At 40.1% G+C, this 21,057-nt stretch overlaps 1 protein-coding gene across 1 annotated transcript in view; it reads left to right on the forward strand.

The window, feature by feature from the left end:
* Positions 1 to 21,057, forward strand: part of gsg1l2b (gsg1-like 2b) — a 187,226-nt gene that overhangs the window by 57,888 nt on the left and 108,281 nt on the right. The window lies entirely within an intron of this gene.

Consider the following 21,057-nt stretch of genomic DNA (forward strand, 5'->3'; position numbering starts at 1 on the left):
CTGGGGCCCAGGACCATAGATGTATATGTTTCAAGATAGTTATGGAAAGGAAGAGGTCCACAGATTCAAGTTCTAGGCTGGGCCAAGGTGAATTTTGATGGTATGTGTCAGGAGCTTGCAAAGGTTGATTGGTCCAGGCTATTTGTGGGCAAAGGGATCACAGGTAAGTGGGAAGCTCTTAAAAGTGAGAAATTGGGAGCTCAAGGTCACTGTCTGCATGTTCCTGTTAGTGTGAAGGGCACAGTTGATAGGAGTAGGAAATCCTGGATACCAAAGGATATTGAGGCTCTGGAGAGTGTTGTAGAACAGAGTAACCTTGGGTACAAGTAGATGGCTCATTTATAGTGGAGTCACAGGTAGAGAGGATGGTTAACAAGGCCTTTGGCATGCTGGTCTCCAGCAGTCAGGTCATTGAGTACAAAAGCTAAGAAATTATGTCACATTTGTACAAGACACTGTTGTGACTTCAATTGGAGTATTGTATTCAGTTTTGAACACCCTACTATAGGAAAGATGTTATTAAGCTAGAGGGTGCAGAAAAGATTTACAGGGATTCTGCCAGGACTTGGGTGACTGAGTTATAGGGAGAGGATGGACAAGCTAGGACTTCATGTCTTAGAGCAAAGCAGACTGAAGGATGAGCTCATAAAGATGTACAAAATCATAAATGATTAGATAGGCTTTTTCCCTGGAGTTGGGGGCATAGGATTAAGGTAGGCTGGGAAGGAACTTGAGTAGCATCATTCTTTAACAGAAATGATAATATCTATGTGTATTCAGCTGTCAGAAGTGTTTGAGGCAGGTAGAAGAGTAACTTTTATAAAGCAAGTTGACAGATAATGAATTGGGAGTGTGGGCCAAATATTGGCAAATGGGACTAGCTTGGGTGGGTCATCTTTGTTGGCATGAACCAGTTTGGCCAGGTGGCCTGTTTCTACACTGTATGACTCGATGATTCTGACATATGCTTCCAGCTCTGCAATAGTAAGCATTTATCAAGTCCAGCCCATGTACTCCATTGACATCTCCAAACCATTCTGTTCATAAGACACATTTTTCAAAAGCATCTAAAATGATTCACAAAGCCAAATATACAGTACCGATAAAAATATTTACCTCCCACCCTTAGAAGGTTTTATATTGTATTGTTTTACAACAGTGAACCAGTGGATTTAATTTGGCTTGACACCAATCAACAGGAAAAGACTCCTTCGTGACAAAGTGAAAACAGGTCTCTACAAAGTGATCTAAATTAATTACAAATATAAAACCCAAATTTATTGATTGCAAATATATTCACCCCTTTAATGTGACACACACAATCATCACTGCTGCAGCCAATTGGTTTTAGAAGTCATGTAATTAGGTAAATGTAGATCACCTGTGTGCAAACAAGTTGTTTCAATTGACAAGTGAAAAAACCCAGTATCTGAAAGGTCCAACTGCTGGTGAGTCAATATCCTGGCAAAAACTACACCATGGAGATGAAAGAACACTCCAAGCAAAACCATGAAAAGGTTATTGAAAAGCACAATTCAGGAGATGGATACAAGAAAATTTCCAAGTCACTAAATATACCTTAGAGTACAGTTAAGTTAATCATCAAGAAATTGAAAGAATACACTACAGCTGCAAATCGGCTTAAAGCAGGCCATCCCCAAAGTCTGAGTGATGGTGCAAGAAGAGGACCAGAGACAGAGGCCGCCAAGAGACCTTTGACAACTCTGGAGGAGTTGCAAGCTTCAGTGGCTGAGATGGGAGAGACTGCGCGTACAACTGCTTCCTGGTGCTTCACCAGTTGCAGCTTTATAAAACAGTGGCAAAGAGAAAGCTACTGTTGGAAAAAAATCTCATGAAATCTCAGCCAGAGTTTGCCTGAAGGCATGTCGAAGACTCTGAAGTCAGCTGGAAGAAGATTCTATGGTCTGGTTAAACCAAAATTAAGCTTTTTGGCCATCAGACTAAATGCTATGTTTGGCATAAGCCAAACACCACACACCATCAAAAACACACCACCCCTATCGTGAAGCATGGTGGTGGTTGCATCATACTGTGGGGATGCCTCACTGCAGCAGGCCCTGCAAGGCTTGTGAAGGTAGAGGGTAAAATGAATGCAGCAAAATATGAGGAAATCCTAGAGGAAAACCTGATAACCTGATGCAGTCTGCAAGAGAACTGCGACTTGGGAGAACATTGGTTTTCCAGCAAAACAATAGCCCCAAGTACAAAGCCAAAGCTACACAGGAGTGACACAAAAACAGCAAAGTTAACGCCCTGAAGTGGCTGTCAGATTTGAGACCTCAATCTAACTGAGAATTTGTGGCTGGACTTGAACAGGACTATTACAAAGGGACAGGTGTTTAAAAAGGGCCCAAGGGATCACTGGGAACCCGAGTCACCCCAACCAGAAACTGCTCCAGCTGCTACCATCTGGGAAATGGTACTGCGGCATAAAAGCCAGAACCAACAGACTCCGGGACAGCTTCTTCCACCAGGCCACTAGATTGATTAAATAATGCTGGTACAATTGTATTTCTATGTTATATTGACAGTCCTGTTGTACATACTACTTATTGTAAGTTACTATTAATTGCACATTTAGACGGAAACATAATGTAAAGATTTTTACTTCTCATGTATATGAAGGATGTAAGTAATAATGTCAATTCAATTCAAGTCACTCAAGATCTTCACACAATCTGACAGAGCTTGCAAAGAAGAATGGGGAAAAATTGCAGTGTCCAGATGTGCAAAACTGATAGAGACCTATCCATACAAACTCAAGGCTGTAATTGCTACCAAAGGTGCATCTACTAAATACTGACTCGAAGGGGGTGAAAACTCATGCAATAAATTATTTTGTGTTTTATATTTGTATTCATTTAGATGACATTGTTCTATTTTTACTTTGACAAGAAAGAGTCTTTTTCTGTTGATCAGTGTCAAAAAAAGCCAAATTAAGTCCACTGTGATTCAATGGTGTAAAACAAAACCTGAAGACTTCCGGGGAGGGGGGGGGGTGAATATTTTTTATAGGCACTGTCTGCTCTGACTTTAACAATACTGTATAACTTTTTGTTCACCTTTAAGCAAGTCCCATCTTTTAAGTCTACTGATTTTCAATTTCTTTAAATGCAGCAAGTCCTATGCCAAGTCATATGAAATGCTTTATTTTACACTATAATATGTATATTGCCAGAGCAACAATACCAACATACAATGACATTTAAACCTTGCAAATCAGTTGAGGACTGAGATTTCATATGATATCTGGTTTACAGGTGGTGGTTGAGTATGTTTCCTTTTTGTTTTGAAAGTTATTAATTGTGAAGATTTGTGTTTCACCATTCTCCAACACTTCCTAACGGCTTCATCAGTTCTTTACTTGCTGCAAGATATTCTGGTTCCTGCATCCATTTTAACTGCAATCCATGTACGGAAACCAGTGCTAGATCCACAGTGATCTTACCAAGCAGCAGTTTTTTATGTCATGGATTCCAACCATTAACCAAGGGGTTCATGGACTCCTGGTTGGGAACTCCAGGTGTAAAGGGAATTTGACAACTATATTTGAGTAGATGAGGGAGGTAGAAAGTAGAAAATACATACAGTATAAAGGCAGTGGGGTGCAATAGTGTACTGCTGCTGATTTTGGTATAGTAATACAGCAGAATAGACACTAATCTTGAACAGATATCCTTAAAATTGAATTTTATTACTGCTTATTTTCTGATTTGATGCCAATGAAAAGCTGTTAACAAAGGAAATGTCTATACAGTCAAATTTTCACTCATGTTTGTATCTTGTTACAACTGTGAATGAGGCTATTCAGGCCATCCAGAATATGCCAGATCTCAGAGCATCCTATTCAAAAACTGCAAAAATCACTCCGAGGAGCTTAAGCTCAAGTTCAACTTTAATATCCAACAGTATCTAGTGATCGTAAAAAAGACAGAGAATGAACAATGACATCTTTGTTTGGGCCTAGAGAGGATGCTGTGACTGAGCACACCGCCATATAGCCAGAAAATGAGCTGCAGGTCTACCCCACCCCCCCAGCTATTTGCTCGATAGTGGAGGAGTTCGATTTGTTGCCTGCCTGGTTGCAGTCTGTTTCAGCCAGCCATGGAAGAATGCATCAGAGATGATGCATGGTCCATCAGGTGGTTCGTATTTTGAGCGCAAGACCCTGCTGAAAGTTGATAATGCCTTGTGCCTTGGGGTCACCTATTGCAGCCACCAGATAAGGAGTTGGCGGAACTGGTTGCATGCCGTGGGCTTCCAGGCTGTGTTGGCCGCTGGTCCCTCGCATCAGTGCTGCCCTCTAGCATTGAGTTGGCTGAAGACAAGCTGGATTGTGTTTGTCTGTGATTGCATTTGTGCGAGATTAGGAATTGCTGCAGGCTTGTTCTTGCAGAAACATGGTTTCATGACAACATTCATGTACCATCAATCTGTAGACATGACACTCAGGGACTTGCAATATATTTTAAAATATTTTTTGTAATTGTGCTTTATATGTGCTGTATTCTATGTGTGACTGTTAGTACTGTGGTTTGCACCTTGGACCCAGGGGAATACTATGTATTTCACATGTCTGAATTCATTATGATGGTTGAATAACAATTAAATTTGAACTTGAACTTGATAGTGGGCCTACAGTGCCCAAGAGTAGAGATACATTGGAAGTGCACTGGGACACAGCATATTAACTTGAACTTGATAGTAGGCCTCCAATGTCCAAAAGTAGAGACACATTGGAAGTGCACTGGGACACAATGTATTAACAAACTGAAGAATACTTAACATTTCATCAAAGTGGGAAAAATAAAGACAATTCTCTGCAGAAAAGTGCAATTCACATGCAGAGATAGGGCTGGTAATCCTGTAAGCATAGAGGGCATTTTAACATTTTGACATCTACTGCAATGCAGCCTTTCACCCGCAGATGTTCTAAGTTTGAAAATTAGAGTGCTTGTATCGAATTCAGTTCCCCAGTACCTGTATAAGATACACTTCGGCCTAGTGGGATTAAACAGCCTCAGTTTATCTTGTTGATTTTTGAGCTGACATGTTTCATATCAGAATCTGGAACAAACCTAACGTCTTTCAATGCTTGAAAAACTCTACATTCTGGAATACTGTGGGTATCCCACTGCTCTCTGTTCCCGTTCCTGGCCTCTCTCTCTCTCTTCCATTCCCAGACAACCTCCCTTCCCATTATTGTCCTCTCGATATTCCCAATCCTGGCCTCCTCCTCACTCCTACTCTTGGCCTCTCTCCTACTCCTGCCTCCCTCTCACTCCTAATCAAGACCTCCTATCCAGCTCACTTCCACACTCCCCACCCTACTGTTCCTAACCTCCCTTTGTTCTTCCAGTCTTTCTTGCCTACCTCTCTTGGGCTCCCTGCCCTGTCACTGCCTAATTCCAAACCTTTCCTCTCTCAGATTCTCTCACCTTCTACCCCCATTCTCTCACTCCATCCTTCATGCAGTTGAGATGTGTACTCTGGGGTTCTCTGTTCTACCATTACCAATCTCTTTTTACTCTTATCCCCAGCCTTCCAGCTCCCAAAGTTCCTGCCTCTCACTTTCTGGTTCCCAATCTGCCAAGCCCAGACAATCATTCCACCTGTCAAACCTGTCCCTGGACCCACCCCCCCCCCCCAACTCCAAGACACCCCTTCCACTCCCAGAGTCCCACTCCGCTAATTCCAACATACCTCTCGGCTCTCTCACTTCCACCCTCCCTCTCTGTCTCCTCCACCTCTCCATTCTTGTCCTTACCTGTTCACTTCCACTCTCTCGCAACTTCAGCCATTGTTCCAAGACTACACTGGAGACCTTCCCGCACTTTTCCTCTGCTACATTGACAACGGCGTTGGTACTGCTTCCTACACCCATGCTGAACTCATCGACTTCGCCTCTAACTTCCACCCAGCCCTCAAGTTTTCCTGGTCTATTTCCAACACCTTGCTCCCCTTTCTTGATTTCACTGTCTCTGTCTCTGTAGACAGCTTATCCACTGATGTCTATTATAAACCCACAGACTCTCACAACTACTTGGACTATACCTCTTCCTGCCTTGTGACTTGTAAATATGCCATCCCCTTCTCTCAATTCCTCTGTCTCCATGCATCTGCTCTCAGAAGGAGGCTTTTCATTCTAGAATGAAGGAAATGTCCTCATTTTTCAAAGAAAGGGGCTTCCCTTCCTCCACAGTTAACGCTGCCCTCAACTGCATTTCTTCCATTTCACGCACGTCTGCTCTTACCCATCATCCCATCACCCTACCAGGGACAGGGTTCCTTTTCTCCTGATTAGCCACCATGTCCAGCACATAATTCTCCAAAACCACCTCCATCTCCAGCAGGATCCCACTACCAAGCACATCTTTACCTCCCTCTCACATTCTCCTTTCTGCTGGGACCACTCTCTACATGACTCCCTAGTCAGTTTAACCCTCCCCACTGCTCTCCCTCCTGGCACTATCCTTGCAAGCAGAACAAGTGCTACACCTGCCCCTACACCTCCTCACTCACTGCCATTTAGGGCCCTAAACAGTCCTTCCGGGTGAGGCGACTCTTCACCTGTGAGTCTGTTGGGGTAATTTACTGTGACTGGTGCTCCCAGTGTGGCCTCCTGCTCATCGGTGAGACCCAACGTAGACTGGGAGACTTCGCCAAGCTTCTACACTCCATCCGCCAGAACAAGTGGGTTCTCCCAAAAGCCACCCACTCTAATTCCACTTCTGATATATCCATCTCCACTGTCACGATGAGGCCTCAATTTGGGTGGGGGAACAACACCTTATATTCTGATTGGATACACCCCAGATTAAGTAAAAGACAGTTACAGAAATCTAAAAAAAATGGTGGTTTAGCTTTACCTAATTTTAGATTTTACTATTGGGCGAATAATATTTGAAATTTAATATATTGGAAACTAGATTTAGATTTACCATTGTGCCCACAGTGGGTAAATTTAGAATGTAATGATGCACAAGGATATATTCTGATTGGATAGCTTCCAGCCTGATGGCATGAACATCGATTCCTCAAACTTCTGACGTGTGGTGTATTGGCCTTCATCAATCATGGAATTTAATTTAGGATCCAAGAGGTAATGTTGCAGCTACATAGGACCCTGGTCGGACCCCACTTGGAGTACTGTACTCAGTTCTGGTCACCTCACTACAAGAAAGACGTGGAAACCATAGAAAGGGTGCAGAGGAGATTTACAAGAATGTTGCCTGGATTGGGAGGCATGCCTTATGAGAATAGGTTGATAGGTTGAGTGAACTCGGCCTTTTCTCCTTGGAGCGAAGGAGAATGAGAGGTGACCTGATACATGTGTATAAGATGATGAGAGGCTTTGATCGTGTGGATAGTCAGAGGCTTTTTTTCCCAGGGCTGAAATGGTTGCCACAAGAAGACACAGGTTTAAGGTGCTGGGGAGTAGGTGCAGAGGAGATGTCAAGTAAGTTTTTTACTCAGAGAGTGGTGAGTGTGTGGAATGGGCTGCCAGCAATGGTGGTGGAGGCAGGTACGATAGGGTCTTTTAAGAGGTTTTTAGATAGGTACATGGAGCTTAGTAAAATAGAGGGCTATAGGTAAGTCTAGTAATTTCTAAGGTAGGGATGTGTTCGGCACAACTTTGTGGGCCAAAGGGCCTGTATTGTGCTGTAGGTTTTCTATGTTTCTATCACCATACCCCCTCTCATTCACCATTTCCCCATCCCATTTTCCCTCTCTCGCTCATCACCTCCCTCTAGTGTTTCCACCTTTTCTTTCTTTCATGGTCTTCTGTCTCTTTCACCAATCAACTTCCCAGCTCTTTACTTCATCCCTCCCCCTTCAGGTTTCATCTATCACCTTGTGTTTCCCTTGCCCCTTCCCCCACCTTTTATGTCTACTCGTCAGCTTTTTTTCTCCAGCCCTGCCAAAGGGTTTCAACTGAAAACATCGACTGTACACTTTTCCATAGATACTGCCTGGCCTGCTGTGTTCCTCCAGCATCTTCTGTGTCTTGCCCAGATTTCCAGTATTGTTTGTCAATTGTTGTCCAGACAGTTCTGATCTTTATTCTCCCCCTGTACAGTGCACATTGTAAATGGCACAAAGACCCCCAGCCTCTGTCTCTCAACAACCTCCCTTGACTGAATTAAAGTAAATAACAACCATAAGACTTGAAATCCATTAAGATGCCACAATATCTCCACCTTCCGATCTATCTCATCTATGAGTTAGCAATATTCAGAAAGTTTGCTGCATTTTTAACTTGTTTTAGAATGCATAACAGCTTCGTGAGTAAAAAAGGCCATTCATTGAAATTAACATAATTATGCATTCACCTCAGAAGAATGAACTGATAGATGTTTACAGGTACAATAATCGTGCTCAAGAATTCCATATTTGCTTGTGGTTTCTACCGTTAGTAAAGTTGAAAACCAGAAAAAAATATCAAGGCATAAGCTGGGAGCAGAGAGAATGTACAGTTAGTTTTCAAGTCTCTTCACACAAACAAGATATGTACAGTGGCATGCAAAAGTTTGGGCACCCTTGGTCAAAAGTTCTGTTACTGTGAATAGTTAAGTGAATAGAAGATGAACTGATCTCCGAAAGTCATGAAGTTAAAGATGAAACATTCGTTTCAACATTTTAAGCAAGATTAGCATACTGTTTTTGTTCCGTACAATTTTAGAGTGAAAAAAAGGAGAACTATGCAAAAGTTTGGGCACCCCAAGAGATTTGAGCTCTCAGATAATTTTTACCAAGGTTTCAGACCTTAATTAGCTTGTTAGGGCTATGGCTTGTTCACAGTCATTGTTAGGAAAGGCCAGGTGATGCAAATTTCAAAGCTTTATAAATACCCTGACTCCTAAAACCTTATCCCACCAATCAGCAGCTATGGGCTCCTCTAAGTAGCTGCCTAGCACTCTGAAAATCAAAATAAATGATGCCCACAAAGCAGGAGAAGGCTATAAGAAGATAGCAAAGTGTTTTCAGGTAGCTGTTTCCTCAGCTTGCAATGTAATTAAGAAATGGCAGTTAACAGGAATGGTGGAGATCAAGTTGAGGTCTGGAAGACCAAGAAAACTCTCCCAGAGAACTGCTCATAGGATTGCTAGAAAGGTAAATTAAAACCCCCATTTGACTGCAAAAGACCTTCAGGAAGACTTAGCAGATTCTGGAGTGATGGTGCACTGTTCTACTGTGCAGCAACACCCACAAATATGACCTTCATGGAAGAATCATCAGAAGAAAACCTTTCCTACATCCTCACCACAAAATTTGGCGTTAGAAGTTGGCAAAGGAACATCTAAACAAGCCTGATGCATTTTGGAAACAAGTCCTATGGACTGATGAAGTTAAAATAGAACTTTTTGGCTGCAATGAGAAAGGTATGTTTGGGGGAAAAAAGGGTGCAGAAGTTCATGAAAACACCTCTCCAATTGTAAGTACGGGGGTGGATCGATCATACTTTGGGCTTGTGTTGCAGCCAGTGGCACAGGGACATTTCACTGGAAGAGGGAAGAATGAATTCAATTAAATGCCAGCAAATTAGAAACATAGAAAACCTACAGTACAATACAGGCCCTTCGTGTCAGATTTTAGATTTTCTCCCCATTTAAAAAATAGTCCATACATTTATTTCTACTTTCAAAGTATTTTCCAATGTTATATTTCATTTGCCACTTTCTTGCCCACTTTCCTAATCTGTCTAAATCCTTCTACATCCTGCCTGTTTCCTCAACACTACCTGCCCATCCACCAATCTTCATACCTCTGCTCTAGGCCAAAAGTGGAATTTCCTGATGGCCAACCATTTCAATTCCTAGCAATACACACATAATGCTGGAGGAACTCAGCAGGCCAGGCAGCATCTATGGAAAAGTGAAAACAGTCAATATTTTGGGCCAAGATCCTTAATCATTCCCATTCCAATATGTTGGTCCATGGCCTCCTTATTTGCCATGATGAGGCCACTCTCAGGGTGGTGGAACAACACTTCATAGTCTAAGTAACTGCCAACCTGATGACATTAACATTGATTTCTCCTTCCAGTAATCTGCTTTCCCTCCCCCTTTCCTCTTCTGGCCTCTTCTCTTTGCTTGCCAATCACCTCCCCCTGCTGCCCTCCTTCTTTTGTTCCTTCCATGATCTATTCTCCTCTCCTATCAGATTCATCTTCTTCAGCCCTTTACTTCTCCCATCTACCTGTCTTAACCTATCATCTTCTAGCTAGTTCTCCTTCCCTTCCACCCACCTTTTTATTCTGGCATCTTCCCCTTTCCTTTCTGGTCCCGAAGAAGGGTCTCAGCCTGAAACCTTGACTGTTTATCCATTTCCATAGATGCTGCCTGACCTGCTAAGTTCCTCCAGCATTTTGTGTGTTAGATGTATAACCAGTTTTCAGGAACTCTGGTGATCACTGAGATCATAGAAAATGCAATTAAAAATTTTTGAAATATGTTTAAAAGGCAGTAAAGGAACAGAAGTATATCAACTATTAAATTAACTCAAAATTAATTTTACTTTAAAGTTTGCAATAGGTCTGCTCTTTGCTTTTTCAGCCCACAATCCCAAAAAAACCATTAGATGAGACTTCCTCAGATTCAGCTGAAAATAAAACCTGGCATAAGACCGAGGAGCTGATTGCTGGGGACTGTGAGCAAATTGGAACGGGCCACGTTGTAGTGGAGTGAACAGGTAGTTTCCGAAATTGAAGGAACCTGCCAGTGCATTCGGGGATGCTGTGACTGGCAATGCTTTCACACCATCTTAGGACTTCTTTACATTTAAAAGGTCAATTGTCAGTCATTGCATTCAGTGTTAACCAGGCTGCGATCACAACACTGACCTTTTTCCTCCATCTTCTATTAAGTCTGGAATGAGTTAAATCATCCACCTTTCCCCTGGCAATACTAACGGATCTGCCTCCCCACTGTACCCATCCTTCAGGTGTTGCATCAAGGATGCTGGAGCAGATCTCGTATATATACAGATGATATCAGCATCAAAGCCAAACACTACCCCAACTTTCAATGGGCTAAGCACAGGAGTAATATGCAGGTGGATGAATCTTGTGGCAAATTGATTCAAAATCTCAAACTTTCTTAATCCAATACTAAAGGCAAATTCAACACACCTGTTCCTTGCCAGTTACAAGCAAAGCAATCCCTTCAGTCCTATTACCCCTCTCTTCAGTTCCCAGTAGACCCACAACATATTCTCTCTAGCATACACTCTTTAATTCTCCATTTGCCACTATCTACACTGGGGAAATTTACATCTATCAGTTAACTTAGTTTAACACTTTGAAACGTGGGAGGAAACCCAAGCACCAGGCAGAAACCCACAGGATCACAGGGAGAATGTGCAAACTCCACACAGACTGCCTCAGTCAAAATAAATAGAGAAGTATAACCTTAAATAAAAGACCATTCAGTGTTTTAAACCACTAAAAAGAAATTTTATTTGATAGTACTGTCAACATCAAATTGTATGAATATACCCTCAGTAGTCACTTCATTAGGTAACTCCTAAACCTAATAAAGTGGCCTCTGAGTCAATGTTCATGGTCTTCTGCTGTTCCAGGCCAACCACTTCAAGATACAACATGCTCTTCAGAGATGCTCTGCTGTACATCACAGTTGTAACGCATGGCTATAAGAGTTATTGTCACCTTCCTGACAACTTGGACCAATCTGGCCATTCTCCACAACCCTCTCTCATTTACAGAGCATTTTCACCCACAGAATGCTGTTCACTGGAAGTATTTTTCTCTCTGTTTGTTTTTACGTCATTCTCTGTGCACTCCAGAGACGGTTTTGTGAGAGAATCCCAGGAGATCAGTAGTTTCTGTGATACTCAAACCACCCCATCTGGCACCAACAATCATTCTATGGTTAAAGTCATTTAGATCACGTTGCTTCCACATTCTGATATTTAGACGGAACAGCAACTGATCTGTTGACCAAGGCTGCATACTTTTATACATTGAGTTACTGCCACATGATTGGCTAATTAGTTATTTACCTTAATGTAGAGGTGTACATAATAAAGTGGCTGCTGAGTGTAATCTGCAATCTATTTGGACAACTACAATCTTTATAAAAACTGTTGCTAATGATTAAATACAGTTTTTTCTGTTGCTTGGGAATCTCCTGAGTTTGATTACCTTGCTGTTCTGTCTTAGTGGCTGTCAGCTTGGACAGTAAGTACTGGCAGCAAGGGCATCAGTGCTGGACTCCGGAGCAAAGGTTCACGAGTTTGAATCCAAGTCGGGGCACCACCTGAGCACACTTTCCATCCATGCCGGGTTGCGTGTCTAGCGAGCCACTCGGCCTCATTAAAAAAAAGGTTGAGCCAGGGACATTCATATTGTGACCCAGTTAATCCAAAGGGAGACCAATCCTGACACCACGCGCCAGACAAGAATGGCTGACTGTCTAGTGTGACACGCTTAAAAAAAATAAGGACTATCAGGATATTGAATGAGAACAAGCTTCCAGTAATGGGAAAAGGTGCAAGATGTTGTTTTGGGTGAAGACACTGCTTCAAAATTGGAAGGGAACAGGAGAGTTTGACTATACACAGCAGTATATAGAGTGTTGCATACTGCTAAGTACTGACAATATTTCCTGTTCCACCTCAGTTCTAATACAAGGTCTCAACCAGAAATGACCACTTACACTTTTTCCAGTGTTCTGTTTTTTTTATTTAGATTCCAATATCTGCAGTCACTTCTGTCTTCAAGCTTCTAATGATGTTTTACTTAGGAGTGAATGTGTGTAGCCATTACTAAGGGTAGGAATGTGTTTTGCCATGAAACATTTCACAGTCAAATGCACTAACTATGCACTAACATTATCTCCACTTAAGTGTGAAGAATGGCTATTCATGCAAAGTGGTTTTATCACGTCTAGAGTTAGAGAACAGACAAGCAAAGGAACAAACAGGATTTTCTAAATAAATAGCTTTAAATGAGTATAAAATAGGGACAAACATTCAGATTGTTGCTACTAATAGCACTATTTATAAATACCATTAGGAAATAAATTCTAAAAAGATGGGTGGTGGCTGAGATCTACTTTTTGAATTATGAAATGTAAGTTTAACTTCAAAACCACTGTCTTGCTCTTTTCCGTACATTAAGACCATAAGACATAGGAGCAGAATTAGGCTGTCTGGTCCATCGAGTCTGCTCCGCCATTCATTCATGATTGATCATTTCATTTTCTCCTCCTCAACCCCATTTATCAGCCTTCTCCCCGTAACCTTTGATACTATGTCCAATCAAGAACCTATCAATCTCTGCCTTAAATACACCCAGCAACCTGGCCTCCACAGCTGCATGTGGCAACGATTTCCACAAATTCACCACTCTTAGGCTAAAGAAATTTCATCACATCTGTTTTGAAAGGGCACCCCTCTATCCTGAGGCTGTGCCCTCTTGTCCTAGACTCTCCCACCATGGAAAACATCCTCTCCCAATCTACTCTGTTTAGGCCTTTCAACATTCAAAAGGTTTCATTGAGATCCTCCCTCATCCTTCTGAATTCCAGTGAGTACAAACCCAGAGCCATCAAACATTCCTCATATGATAACCTTTTCATTCCTGGAAACATCCTTGTGAACCTGCTCTGGACCCTCTCCAATGATAGCACATATTTTCTAAGATGAAGGACACAAAACTGTTCATAATACTCAAGGTGAGCCCTCATCAGTGCCTTATCAAGCCTCAGTTAAATATAGATACCTGCTGCAACTTAAAATACCTTCAATCTTTTTAATAGCTAAGTTGAATAAAAATAATGAATAAAATTTGAATGCACAGAAGTATAATGATGTATTCAAGAATATCTTATTAGCTATTTTGTATCATTCTGAATTTTGGACAATGACCCCATAGTGCTCTACCTCAATTTTTTATTGTTCACTGTTTGCACTACTTATTTTATTTATTCTTCTAGACAGTATATTTCTTATTGTAATTTATATTTTATTATGTATTGCAATGCACTGCTGCTACAAAACAAAAAAATTCATGACAAATGAATTTAATGTGAAATGTGAATTTAAACCTGATTCTGATTCAGTAACAATTCCCAACATAAGATGACTTGTTATAAACTGACACCCCTTGAGATCAATGAACATTTTCGTGGAGATAGCTGCTCTTGAAATGTATCCAGTGCTAATGTGAAAGATCTGATATGTACAGTATTTTATTACTATATCATCTTAAAGCACAAAATCAAAATGAAGTTTGTAAGTTTGAGTACAGTGATGTTGGCTATGAGGGAATTTAAAATGTGGAGATATAAATTGGAGCCCAGTCTTGCTGTGAAAGTTTCACCACAATTAACCTCATAAATTTCTCATCATTAATTTTATGGAAATTAAATTTGTAAGAAAGGAAGCATTTCAGTTATAGATAATAAATATATTCAAAGTCTTAACAAAAATGAAACAAATATTTTAAAGCTAAATCTACATTTTAAAAATATTTTGCTACCATATTGATAGCATAATTTATTTTTCAACAATGATTATAAATGGTGCTACTAGTGCCATTGCTCATGAGATCGACAGTTCCACCTCGTGCCTAATTATTGCAGAGAAGAGGCATAACATCCAAACACTTGATGGATATTTGTACTATTTCTGTCTGTCTGCAGTATGTAGCTAAAAATAACTCTTACACTTGTGTAGATTCCAACCTAAAGTGCCACAATGGCAGATGTGAAATAAGTGCAACTCATTATAAGTGGGTGTATAGTCTTTGATTTTATGGCAAACAGTAATGAGTCAGCTCATCTATGTATCTTTATAAATAGGTATTTCATTGTAAAAAAACCCTTTTATAAAATTTTCACTCATCAATAGCATTTCACTCTCCCTTGTTATTATTTTGTCCCAACGTTTAAAGAAAATCAAAGATCTTGTCATTACATCATCACTATTTGTAGAATTTTACAGAATAATATTTTTAAAATGCACTTCAACAAATTTGCTGGCTGACGATTGCTTTCAGATGATGGTCAAGTAAGATGGTCTGTAAATGTTAACACTCCTTTCTTTTATTCCATCATAAATTAGTCCAAGAAAAACTCACCTTTAAGTACCTAGTCAGCCATCAGTATGTGAATATCCAGCACCACAACTTCCTGAGGTTAGGTGGCATAGCCCATTATATTTGATGCAGATAATCGGGAACCCATTTGCACGCTAACCTATTTTAATCTCCTCACAACTCCACAAATTACACAACTCACCTACCCACAAGATGCAATTTACAGTGGTCAATTGAACTACTAACCTGCATAATTTGGGATGTGTGAAGAAACAAGAGCACCCAGGGGAAACCCACAAGGTCACAAAATGAAAATGCAGACTCCACAGAGACAGCACCCAAGATGAGGATTGAACCCAGATCACTGGAGCTGTGAAGCTCTAGCCTAACTAGTTGCATCACAGAGCCCCCTCTTAGTCTGTTTAAAAATCGGAGGCAACTCCTTTGCATATTTGTGCTTTATTTCATCATTGTTATAGTCAATATGATTAATCACCCAAATGTGTGTCAAATAATTTCACATATTCATTTCATTTTTGGAGTCCAGTAAATACAAAACTGCACAGAAACCAAGCAGAATCCTGTTAAGACTTCTTTCTTTAATTCCATTGGAAAATAGTCCAAGGAAAACGCGCTATGAAGTAACTTCAGTAAAGTTCCTGAGTCTGAAATACTAGATGTGATAGATATTCACTTTCCAGGACCCGAGAAGCTTATTGCTAACGTCAGCTTTCTGGCACTGTAGCACAACCTTTCCAAAGGCTCAAAATTGTTTGCAACAAAGGTAAACTTCGAACTGACATTCCTTGCTCAGTGCCTTGTATGGTGAGGTTTTGCAGGCCCATGTTATATCAATGTTAGATAATGGGTTATGTTAATTGGCCTGCATCAAACCAGGCAACACTGGCAAATTTATTTGCACCATTGTGATTGAGTTCAAGGAAGCTTGCAGACCAGATTGATTTTGTCACTTAGCGCATCAAATATGGTCACAGGTATGGTTGATCAATCAACAGTCTGGATATTTGTGTACTCAGGGTGTCCAACTCTCACAGCAATAATCTTGAGTATCTGGGATCTTTATCCCCAGATGTTTATACACTATCTGCATAAACACTATCTGACATTACCATTTTCTTTGCCTTTTGGAAAGCTGCCAAACATTGTTTTGCCCATTGACATTTCTTCCTGATTTGTATTAATGAGTTCAAGGAGTGGAGCACAGTCACTAGGCTTGGCAGATAACAGTTATAGTAAGGACCACAAATGTTAAATGTCCTTTGGCCTAGGGTATCCACCAATGTTTGAATTTACTTAGCAAACTTGAGTAAATCTTGTACATCAATGGTGTGACCACAGGAAGTGATGCTTGGTTTAAAGAAATCAGACTTGTCACATAGTGCTCTGAATCCCTAACTGTCTAATCATTTTAACATTGTCTGGAGATTTTTGGAGATGTTCTTTGTCAACCTCAGTGGTAACAATAATGTCATCCATGTAACAATGATTTCCTGGACTGGCTTGCAGCACCTGGTATATAGATTTCTGCGAGAGTGCAGGTGCAGATGCTACTCCAAAAGTAAGCCTATTATAGTGATAAAAACCTTTGTGAGTGTTTTTGTTGAGAAACACTTTGGACTGTTCTTCCTTTTTCATCTGTAGTTGGGCATCAGCTAAGTCCACGTCACTGAAGTGTTTACCTCCAGAAAGGTTTGCAACAATATCTTCTATCCTGGGCAGAGGTATTGAACTACTTTCAGTACTGGATTGACAGTGACTTTAAACCACCACAGATCCTCACAAACAAAATGCTGGTGGAACACAACAGGCCAGGCAACATTTATAGGGAGAAGTACTGTTGACGTCTTGAGCTGAGACTCTACGTCGGGACTGTCCTGATGAAGGGTCTCGGCTCGAAACATCGACAGCGCTTCTCCCTATAGATGCTGCCTGGGCTGCTGTGTTCCACCAGCATTTTGTGTGTGTTGTTTGAATTTCCAGCATCTGCAGATTTCCTTATGTTTGCACAGATCCTCACAGACCCATTTTTCATGGTTATGGGGAGCAGTGGTGTTGCCCATGGGTTCCACTCAAACTTGGAAGGAGTTCCTTCAGTCTCCATGATAGCTAACTCACTGGTAACTTTATCACAGATGGTATCAGGAACCAGACTGGTTTTGTAAAACTTGGGTGTGGTGTTTTCACTTAACACCATTTTTTTATATATTTGAATTTTCCATCCTTGAACACTGCAGTGGCATTATCCAGTGCCTTTCTTAATTCACTTTTAGTTGACTTTCTTACAAGGGACGTGACATCAAATGGTAGATGGATCTGTAATCAGCCAGTCATGCCCCCACAATACTGGCCCTCTTGTTTTTACCACATACAAGCCCAATGTGGCTGGTTTGTTGTTGTATTTCACTGTTACAGATGTCATTCCCACAAGAGTTATATTTTCTTCAGTATAAGTTCTTAGTTGAATATCTGCAGGCTTCAGTTCATTATCTTTGAAATGCCATTCAAACTTATTTTGTGTTATGATTGAAACAGTTGAACAAGTTTCTAATTTCATTTTAATTAATTTTTCTGTTCACTTCTGGTATAAACTGTATTACTTATCTCTTGTTAGTGTTTGTTATAAATCCCAAGGCTACCCAGTCCCGTGTCACTCTCATTATCAGATTTTTCATCAAAGGCATGCAGATTAGTACTCTTTTTGAAACTGCAACTTGACTTTTTAATCTTACCTGTGCAATCCATTTATTTTTGTCTGACTGAAATGCTTGTTGTATATGTCCTGTTTTGTTGCATTTTCTGCAAGTTTTGCATTTAACTCTGCATTGTTTTGGGGCATGTGAGCCCATGCCACAACAGTAACACAATTTATTTGGCCAGGCAGGTTTTTGTTTAGACATTGCAATTTCATTCAGACTCTCTTTTATTCCTGACTGCAACTCAATTGCATCTCTGGCTGCTGTTTCTATTGACATAGCAATTTCAACTGCTCTTTTAAATGTGAGTTGTGCTTCAGTTAGGAGTTGTTTTTGATTTTTTTTTGTAAGATTCCACAAAGTGAATGATCTCTCAGTACAACATTAAGTCTATCATTGAACTGACAATGTTAAAACAATTTCTTCAATTTAGCCATGTAAGCTGAAATAAACTCTCCTTCCTTTTAATTCCACTTATGAAACCTAAAATATTCTACAATGAACAATAGTTTTCGTTCTGAAAGTTCCGACATTACTATCATGATATCAGCAAAGCTCGTTTCAACTGGTTTGATTGAAACGGTTAAACCTCTAAGCAAACTGTATGCTTTTACACTGAGCAACACTGGCATTCACTTTTCATTGGCTATTTCATTTGACCAAAAAACTGCTCAATATGTTCAGTATACTTCATCCGAATCAGAATCAAGTTTAATATCATTGGCATGTCATGAAATTTATTATTTTTTGCTGCAGCAGTACAATAAAATCGATGATAATATAGAAAAAAATAATCAGAGTAAGTACGTATGTATAGTAGATAGTTAAATTAAAATAAGTAGTGCAAAAATAGAAATAGCAACAATTCTGCTATACAATGAATATGTCTATCTTTCCAGTGTAGCCAGCCATTTCTTCTTATTTTGTTATCATCACCCAGTACTCACTCACTGTTTATGAAGCTGTGAATTTCATTCATTTTCTACCTTTTTTAAAACTTGACAAACTCTGTCCCCTTCTGAGGAAGCACATGCTGCACTTTTTTTTTTAAACTCAAATGTGTCTCTCTCCTTGCGAAGAAAAAACATGCTGCACTTTAGCAGGTAGGTAGTTACCTAGGGATAATTTTAAAACTTATCATTACTGTTATGTACTGTAACTCCAAGCATTAATCAAAAGAAATACATGGGACCCTGGGAAAATATATCTAATTTGTTTTTACTTTAATGAGGCACTCACATATGACATGCTATTGACATACTTCTTACATATAGCACATAATAAATTATGTAAGCAAACAAAGAATGCTTAATCAAACAATACAATTACAATAGTACTCAAATATTACTGAAATAATAAATACACCAGCAGTTATCTTGAAAATAAATAACCATTCTGTCAGGCAGGTATTTTTATTCTGGGAATGACTTGAACTGAAGTTTTCCTGCCTATCTGCTGCATATTCTGTGAAGGTCCAGAAAAGTTGTGGGAGTGAAATAGAATGTTTGAAATTATAGGGAAATCTCAAAAAGATATAAGCAATACATAATAGTGATAATGGGCAATTCTAGTCATTCTCTTGTGGACTGTGTTAATTTGGCAGTGGAAAGGACAATGAGAAAAAAATGCTGCAATATATACAGGGTAACATTTAGACCTAGTAGGAAGAAAACTGCAGAAGATCAAGTTCTTGATAAGAAGTGGGGTGAACAAAATTGTATTCAAAACTATGCATCCTAGTATCATTAGGTTTGGAATTGCATTGCCAAAAAAACCCTGGAAAAACCTGAATTGGAAAACTCCTTTCATTGACGTGAATCTGCATCTGGCCTACATGTAGCTGCCTAAAAACTGGCCATCAGAATAACAAGGACATACAAGCTGGAATTCCCTGGATGATACATGGTGCAGGGCTTAACATGCAAAATGCACATGAGATTCATAGTGCAAGAGTAAATTATTTTCAGAGAGGTAGTAAGGAAACTTGAGAAGGGTAATCAGAAAATCAAAGCTCAAAGTTCAAATTACTTTGTGTGGAAGGTAAAATGAAACATTAAAGTTATTCATAAATAAAAATTCAAAATGATAGCCTAATGAAGGGTGGAACAGAATAGGCATCAGAGAAGAAGTCCTCCTGTAGTGGTAAAATGAATGACTAAGTTGCTGAATGAGGATTCACTGCTTTCTTTTTGGCTGGTGGTGTAGTGGCACCTGCACTGGACTTCCAGGAGAGTGGTTGCAGGTTTGAATCTGACTGGCTTCTTGCACGCTCTTCATTTGTGCTGGGTAGAGCATCGACCTAGCAATTGGCCTTGTAAAAAGCAGACATATGCTAAAGAAGTGCAGCTGAATGTGCCAAAAGGTGCAGAAAGGAATAACAACAACTTTCCTTAAGCAGAAGAAATGAACTTCAAGAGTGAGTTTTTTTGAATGCCTACAAGATGGCTTTTTCTAGCAGTTTGTCTTTGAGCCTACTAGGGGATCAGCTATACTGGTTTAGATGTCATGTAATGAACTGGAGGTGATTAAGGAGCTCGAGAAAAAAGAACACTCAGGAAGCAGTGATCACAATGTGATTGAGTTCAAGTTGAAATTTGACAGGGAGAAAGTAAAGTCTAACATAGCAGTATTCCAGTGGAGTATGGCAAATTACAGTGGTATGAGAGAGGAGTTGGCCAAAGTAAATTAGAAGGAGATGCTGGCAGGAATGACAGCAGAGCAGCAATGGCGTGGGTTTCTGGGAAGAATGAGGAAGGTGCAGGATAAAAGTATTCCATAAACAAAAAAATACTCAAATGGCAAAATAGTACAACTGTGGCTGACAAGGGAAGTCAAAGTTTCTATAAGAGCAAAAATTAGCAGGAAGACAGAGGATTGGGAAGTATTTAAAAGCCTACAGAGAGCAACTAAAAGAATCACTAGGAGGGAGAAGATGAAATATGAAAGAAAGCTAGCAAGCAATATCAAAGTGGATAGTAAAAGCTTTTTCAAGTATATTAAAAATAAAAAGAGAGATGAGAGTGGATATAGGACTGCTAGAAAATGAAGCCAGGGAAATAAAACAGGGAGCAAGGAGATGGCCGATAAACTAAATGAGAATTTTGCATCAGTCTTCACTGTGGAAGACACAGCAGTCTGCCAGCTGTTGTAGTGTGTGAGGGAAGAGAAGTGAATGCAGTTGTTATTACAAGGGAGAAGGTGCTCAAAAAGCTGGAAGATCTAAGACCCAGACCAGATGAACTACACTCTAGAATTATGAAA

This window comes from Hypanus sabinus, chromosome 23 (assembly GCF_030144855.1).
Source record: "Hypanus sabinus isolate sHypSab1 chromosome 23, sHypSab1.hap1, whole genome shotgun sequence".
NCBI lineage: Eukaryota > Metazoa > Chordata > Chondrichthyes > Myliobatiformes > Dasyatidae > Hypanus > Hypanus sabinus.